The 8568-nt window shown below is 34.5% G+C and overlaps 1 non-coding gene across 1 annotated transcript in view; it reads right to left on the bottom strand.

Moving 5' to 3' along the window:
• The window catches only part of LOC129961517 (small subunit ribosomal RNA), a 1814-nt gene extending 267 nt beyond the window's left edge, over positions 1 to 1547 (bottom strand). Inside the window, exon 1 of the ribosomal RNA XR_008783785.1 lies at positions 1 to 1547. This exon is cut by the window's left edge and continues 267 nt beyond it. This is a non-coding gene — a ribosomal RNA (small subunit ribosomal RNA).
• Positions 1548 to 8568: the final 7021 nt, after the last annotated feature.

Raw genomic sequence — 8568 nt, 5'->3', positions numbered from 1 at the left:
ACGAAGGAGGTTCAACGGGTTACCCAGTCCTTTCGGACAGGGAAAGCACACGCTGATTCCTTCAATGTAGCGCGCGTGCGGCCCCGGACATCTAAGGGCATCCCAGACCTGTTATTGCTCTGTCTCGTGCGGCTAAACGCCGCTTGTCCCTCTAAGAAGAACGTCCCACTACAAGAGGATGGGAACGTCTATTTAGTAGGCTAGAGTCTCGTTCGTTATCGGAATTAACCAGACAAGTCGCCCCACCAACTAAGAACGGCCATGCACCACCACCCACAGAATCAAGAAAGAGCTCTTAATCTGTCAATCCTTCCTGTGTCCGGGCCGGGTAAGTTTTCCCGTGTTGAGTCAAATTAAGCCGCAGGCTCCATTTCTGGTGGTGCCCTTCCGTCAATTCCTTTAAGTTTCAGCTTTGCAACCATACTTCCCCCGGAACCCAAAAGCTTTGGTTTCCCGGAAGCTGCCCGGCGTGTCATTTGAGGAACACAGCCGGATCGCTGGCTGGCATCGTTTATGGTTAGAACTAGGGCGGTATCTGATCGCCTTCGAACCTCTAACTTTCGTTCTTGATTAATGGAAACATTCTTGGCAAATGCTTTCGCAGTAGTTCGTCTTGCGACGGTCCAAGAATTTCACCTCTAGCGTCGCAATACGAATGCCCCCGTCTGTCCCTCTTAATCATTACCTCGTGTTCCGAAAACCAACAAAATAGAACCGAGGTCCTATTCCATTATTCCATGCACAATTATTCAGGCGTCGCGCCTGCTTTGAGCACTCTAATTTTTTCAAAGTAAACGTGAGGGTCTCCGCCCACAACCGGTGAAGATCATAGACAGAAGCCCCCTGAACGCTCGGCAGCGAACAGTAACCACCGGTAGGCGGACCGTCCGGCCGGAGCTGAGATCCAACTACGAGCTTTTTAACCGCAACAACTTTAATATACGCTATTGGAGCTGGAATTACCGCGACTGCTGGCACCAGACTTGCTCTCCAATGGATCCTCGTTAAAGGATTTAGAGTGTACTCATTCCAATTACGGGGTCTCAAAAGAGTCCCGTATTGTTATTTTTCGTCACTACCTCCCCGTGCTGGGAGTGGGTAATTTGCGCGCCTGCTGCCTTCCTTGGATGTGGTAGCCGTTTCTCAGGCTCCCTCTCCGGAATCGAACCCTGATTCCCCGTCACCCGTTACGACCATGGTAGGCGCGTAACCTACCATCGACAGTTGATAAGGCAGACACTTGAAAGATACGTCGCCGGGACGAGCCCGTGCGATCAGCCCAAAGTTATACAGAGTCACCACAAGAGACGGACACGAGGCCCGATTGGTTTTGGTCTAATAAAAGCGCTCGTTCCCGAAGGTCGGAGCTCTGCTGCATGTATTAGCTCTAGAATTGCCACAGTTATCCAAGTAGTAAGGTACGATCCAAGGAACCATAACTGATTTAATGAGCCATTCGCGGTTTCGCCTTAATACGGCATGTACTTAGACATGCATGGCTTAATCTTTGAGACAAGCATATGACTACTGGCAGGATCAACCAGGTAACTTCCATCGTTCGTTAGAACGTTCGGAAAATGCACTCCGAATCCTTACATTTCACGAGTCGCGACCATCTCAGTCGCGGGGGACGCCTCGACAACGGAGGATCCCTCAGTCAATCTCGCTTTTTGTGTAGGTATTCCCCGTGCAATCTACAGAGGTTCTATAGTCTCACGACTTCCCCGACGGCTTCAACGCCGCGGGGCGAGTGCGGAGGCATCGAGAAGATATGTGCGCTGGACACAGATGCAGAAAACCAATCAATTCCTTTAAGTACGGTTCTGCTCGTCGCGTCAACGGCACGGGGGCCGAGCCGCTCGCAGAGAGGCTGAGATAGTTTGGAAGCGGCCGGAAAGACGGAGAATATCTCCCCGCCGATCGCAGCCTTAGTAGCAGAAGAATAACACCCTCGATCCCGGAGGCAGCGTCCGACCGACCCATCACGAACCGAGAACCGATCCGATCGAGCACGACAGACCCACCGTCAACGTTAGAGGACCGCTTTCCCGGAGGTAGCCAACCGGTACTAACAACCCAATCCCGTTGCCGAAACCTCAGACAAGTACGCGAGATTACGACGCGTTTTTAAAACGCATTCTGTCTCGCGATCGACCACTGTTTCCAGCAGTCACCTGCTACTCATATAGGGCTACGGACGATCCCTTATGTTCCGCTCGTGATCGCGAGTGGCGCGCGCTTCGCCCAGCCACCAGGCGACCGGAAGAAGCCGCCGCGGGCGAAAATAAGAAAAATTGTGCACTGGCAACCCGTTTCGCCGAACTAGTGCGACGTAGTATTTAGCGCTCTTCTCGGTGATTGGACTTTGAAGAAAATCGCGACTTCTCCCCTATTTGCACTTAGAAGGAAATCTCGGGTGGCGTCTTTCTCGTGTTCCGACTAGGACTTTGCCGATAATCTCACATCGTCGGACTTGGACGGAAAACTCGCGAATCGACTATCACCTTATCGCGCGTTCTGATGTGGACTTTGCCGAAAAACGCGACTTCTCACATCGTTGGACTTAGTAGAAAATTTCACCTTATCGCGTGCACCTATTAGGACTTTGCCGAAAATCGCGCATCTCTGTTTTTCCTTAAAATGTTTACATTTTGACTTTTCATTAATTACTTTTTGTGAATTTTTATTAAAATGTTGATATTTATGAAATTGTTTACGTTTCTGAATTTAAAATGTCAAGTAACATGTTAATTCACTCAAATACAAATTTATACAGTTTTAATACGCTGAAATTAAGTTAAATACCTGTATTTGCAGAATGTATTTTTATTTAGAACTCAATTTGGTGTTAATATTATAAAAATAATGAAATAAAGCCTTTAAATGTTGTTAAATACTTGATTCAAACCTAAAAGTAGGCCAAGCACTTAAATTCTAGTAAATTAAGATAAATGTCTGGTAAAGTTCATATTTATATGCATTCGCAGAAATAATTCAAGTGTTCTTTGAAGAAATTCTTATTTAGAACTCAATTTGGTGTAAAGAATGTCAAATTAGTGAAGTAAAAGCTGTAAATGTTCTTGTATACTTCATATGAACTTCAAATTGTGTTAATGAATGCACAAGTTGTTTAGTTTCCTTCATACAATGTGTAATGTATCTTCTAAATTCTTTAAGCAGTGTAAAAAATGAAATGTCTTTCAAATTCAAACAATTTCTACTGTAAATACTGAGTTAAGTACAAATACTGTCTTTTAATATGTTAAATTGAACATATAATTGAGTGCAAGCTTTAATATAAATGTATTCCTTCATGATATGAATAGGTAACAGTTGTATAAAGAAACCTCAAGTCTTAAATGAATGTTTAATGTTACTTTGTACTATAAATGCAAAGATATGGTTTTTAAATTCCACAAATTTCTGCATAAAAATGTTATTACCAACTATATTTTGTGTGCAGATTCTTCATGTACTATTTACAATCAAAGAATGCATACATTTCTTCAAATATTTCATCCAGAATCCATATGATTATACTTAGTATGTCTGTAAGCTTCATCTTTAATCAGCGTGAAATGTTTCATCATATAACAGGTTGTTCTAGTTATTAAATGTTGTTTATAATGTAAGGAAATCTTCATCTTCAGGTAAATACAATTTGTAGATGCATATTACTTGTTCAAACAAGTTGGCTGTAATGTATATTGTTTACTTTCACTGTAAATGTAACCCTTTTCTAATATTAATGTTTTTTTCATGTACAGCATTCTCTTGTTAATGTTTAATTTTATGTTATATTCTGTTGAATACAGGCATAAAGCTTGTACCTCCAATACATAAATGATTTAGAGTCCTTTGTCCAACTAAAATTTATGTGTGGGTTCCTATTTCTTCAAACAACATTTACATGCAAAGAATGTTTAATCTTAACTAAGCTTCATCTTCAAACTGTGCAAAATGTTCCCATTCTTTACTTGTAATACAATGTGAAATGCAATAACTTTCTCCTACTGCAAGTTGTTTAGGTTTAATCTTGTTCAAAATGTGACTGACATACTTATTTCATGTTAAATACAAACATACAGTTTGTGGATTCTACTCATAGGTGTTTATTACTTGTTCAAACAGATTATATAAATAGATAATACTTATATGATGAATGATTACTATTAAGTACATGTGAAATTTAACCTTACACTGAAATTGTAACCTCTATCTAATATTAATATAAAATTTATATGTATTTATTCATGTAAACATTGCGTGAAGTGTAATGTCATATTTATATTGTGTTAAATAGAGGTATAAAAATTGCATACATTATGAAGATTGTTATTTCCAATTCTAATTAATGTATAGCTTCTTTACACAATATTGACAATGAATGAATACATAGATTTCTTCAAATGTTTCATCCAGTATCTATATTATTATGTTCAGCTTCTTATTTACTTAATGAGAAATGTTTCTACATATTACAAGTTGTTTTTAAAGTTCAATGTCATGTAAATTGCACTGTAATATAGTTTGAAGCTGCAATATGCAAGTGCTTATTACATGTTGAAACAAGTTATATAAATATGTTTCTATAAAAGTCCAACCTGTGTGTAATTTTACCTTACAAAACAATTGTACTCTCTTAATGTTGTAATGCATTCTTTGGTTCATGTGAAATGTTTCATTCATTGTTCATGCAAACACTGTATCAAATGGAACATTAGAAATTACTTACATTGTGTTATATATAGGCATAAGTTTGAACATTCAATGAAGAAGTTATTAATAGTATTTTTTACAATTAAAATATATCTGCAAGATTCTTCTTTCTTCATACAGTGTTTACAATAAGAATACATTAATTGCTTCCCATGTTTCATCAAATGTTTAAGTTAGCATATTCTTTAATCTATATGAAATTTACCCATTTTTACATTTAGTGTTATGTGAAATGCAGTAAAATACTCATAAACTGTTAACTATAAACATACAAGAGCATATAACTTATACATGAAGTTCCATATAAAATGATTATTCTGTAAAACATTTATAAACATTGTAATTGTTATCTTTCTTTTAGTGTAAACATTGTGAGAAATTTCTGTTTGTCGAAACAAACATCCATATTAAACTATGCCAGTTATTTGTAAGTTTTATTAATGTAAAGAATACTCAAAAAGTGTCACATGTACTTATTATGCATGAAACAGACCTTACAAGTTTCAATATTAAAACTGTTAACGTGTAAGACAGTTACATTCTTTTATACTGAGTGGTTTATATTTCCAATATCATTTCTGTCACATATCATTGATATCAAAAAGACATAAATTGTCTCTTATGTGTTCACAAACATTGTAACAACCATCTGAATGCTAAACATGTAAGTGCATACAACATATAAAGCTGCATGTAAAATGATAATTCTTTAATTAATGCAAAACATTAACAAACATAGTCATTGTCATTTCTTTATGTTAATGATGTGTGAAATGTTTCTAATGTGCTAGGTTATGATTTTCAATAATTCAGTAAATACTGTTTGTCGAAAGAAGCTTACGCACTAAACTATCACAGTTATTTGTAAGGTTTATTCATTTAAATAACAATTAAATAGTGTCAAATGTACTTGTTATTGAGAAAAGAACACATGCAAGTTTTTATATTAAAAAGTTAACGTATAATAGTTATATGATTGTGTATTTAATGGTATTCACCATTTCAGACACATACCATTGATATCAAACAGACCTATATTGTCTCTCATATATGTAAACAAACATTATGATAACCATTTCAATGTTACATTTGTTTCAAATTTAATAAATTTTTGTGTAAAAATTTCTCACATTTTGTCTGAAATACAATAAATGCACAGTTGAGTACAACAAAGTCAATTCTATTTTTAAACATAATGCATGTGCACTATTAACATTATTATTTTAAAGCATTAAACATAAAAAGATACATTAACTTCAAATTCCTATTAAATTAACAATCTTTAAAAAGTTATAAATTATATGTAATGCATTTTTTTTCATTGGTAGTTCTTAAATTTGGTTAAAATGATTTGTGTATATGTAACGATGAAGATTATTCTGTGTTGAAACATGACAAGTTTGTATGAAAATAACTAAATTACCTTATCCTTAATGTAAATAAAATTATGAATGTAGTAAAACTCTTATTATCAATGAAAATTCTTTTTCTGATGTGCCATATCTACAAATTTTTTAAATATAAGTAGTGCACACTGCAACTTGAATGTGACCGAGGAATCCTCGTAACAATTCTCTACTCACAAATGTTAAAATGATACCTTTTCTAACCATTAAATCCCTTGACCTCATTATTATCCTCCTTCAAAGCACTTAAAATCATGTGTGTTTCAAATTAAAACACTTTTTGTGAAAATATTTATGAAATTTTGTCTAAAATTCAATAACACTGCATTTCAGTACAACGAGACAGAAGAAATCTTATTCTAAAGCATAGTTCAAACATGAAAAAAGATATGAAATCTAAAAAATTATTAATAAATTAAGATTCCTTATATAGAAAAGAAGTGTAATTAATATATATATTTTAATTGCTATCAATTTCATTTGGTAAAAATGGTATGTGAATATGTAAGGATGAATAATGTTCTACGAAGAAACATTGCAAGTTTGTATTAGTTATTCAAATTCATTTAATATCCTTAATGTGAAAAAAAATATTGAATGCAGTGTACTCAAATATTCATAAAAGTACTATTTTTAAAACTATTACAGTTCATACTTGGCCTAAAAAAAAAGGAGCAGACACTGTTAATTGAATGTTGTCGTGGAATCTTCGAAACACTCTTTTGTTTACAAGTGTGTCAAATACAGTATTCATAAACAGAAATCCACTTACCTCACTATGATCCTTCTTCAATGAAGCAAAAATCAAAACACCTTGTTAATGAAGAGATTTTAATACTATTATTCACATATATCATTTGTTCTTCATTGTTGCCTTTAATATTGTTGATGTAACAATGTGTTGAAAAGTATTAAGAACAATATTCACTGTTGCTTACAGTTAGCTAAGAATAATAGAATCATAAATTGTTACTGGGCATCATTGTTGATGTAACAATGCATTTAAATAGTGTTCATAACTATACTGTCCATTTAGTCTCTAAAGAATTCATAAATTGCATGTATTTAAATAGTAACAATTAACTATTCATGGAAATAATGAATTAACACCTAACACAGTAAACAATATGCTATTTAACATTGTGAAATCAGTCAAACTCCTATCCGAAAACTCAGTGTAGAAATGCTTCCTATGGATTTTCATCAAAACAAGTCTTTTCCACTAAAATTCTTTGAATGAAAATTGAAACAGCTTTCATATATGTTGTCTTCCAGCATCTCTTTGTATGAAGAAAATGATCAACACATCATTTCAGAAGAGTGACATCTATGTTCCAGTTTGTCTTCTCTTATCTTCAGTTGAAAATAAAGGTTGATTTTTTGTTGTCATTTACACTGTACACAAACTTCATCTTCTCTCTGCTATAAAACTGCTTCATATAACTATACATTCTTCTTCCATGTTAGAGCATAGCAAAGTAGATATCTTTTCAAAATTTCTTCATTTCATTCATAAAAAATAGGATATGAAGTTCAGTTGACATGCCTTCACTCATTGATAACTCCCATCAGAAAGGGGGGGGGGGGAGAATCCTAAATGCCCATTCAATATTCAGACTTCATCTTTACAAAATAAAGTTGTTGATGAGATAATAACACTCTTTCACCTTCAACTGCACTTGCTAGGATGATGTAATCACATTATAAACAATTAAATTGAATATCCCAAGTAATCCAAATATGGAAAATCTATATAAACAAAGACTACCAGAAATGAAATAATAATCAACAAAAACATTTAACTTCTTCTCATACGTAGAAATCATCAACTTCAATGTCACATAATCTTCAATAAGTTAATCACCAGCATGCAATTCAAAATAATCACAACACAACAACAGCTATTCAAGATTTGCCTCCACCAAAAACCATTAAGTGCAGTGAACCAAATAATCTGCTTTCCCAAAATGAAACCTCTTACAAAATCAAACACATTAAATTGAACAGTGCAAATTATTTCCAAAAAATTCCCAAGCATTAAAAATTTAAAAACCATGTAAAAACTTAAGTGACGAGCAATACCGGCAGAGTACAAAAACCACACACAACACCAAACAAACACCATTTCTGCTAATATTTCTTTATAAAATTGAATCAAATATCTGAAACTGTGTAAATTTCAAACAGTATTCTTAACAGAATGCATAAATATAGTACGAAAGTAATACAGTATGCCAACAATCAACCCGCATGTCCATACATGACTAAAATTTATAACTCAACTAAACTAACCAATATACTATTTTTCAGTGAAATCTCTCACAGGATAGCAATTATGAAATTGAATTCTGCAAACTATTGGGAACTTATTTACCATTTAAAAAGTAGACATTCAGAAAAACTCACATTTTCTAAACACTTGGGTGTAAAAACCGACAACATG

The sequence above is a fragment of the Argiope bruennichi genome, unplaced genomic scaffold (assembly GCF_947563725.1).
Source record: "Argiope bruennichi unplaced genomic scaffold, qqArgBrue1.1 scaffold_27, whole genome shotgun sequence".
Lineage (NCBI taxonomy): Eukaryota > Metazoa > Arthropoda > Arachnida > Araneae > Araneidae > Argiope > Argiope bruennichi.
Note: the sequence above shows the minus strand (reverse complement) of the source record. Positions and strands in the feature narration are given on the sequence as shown.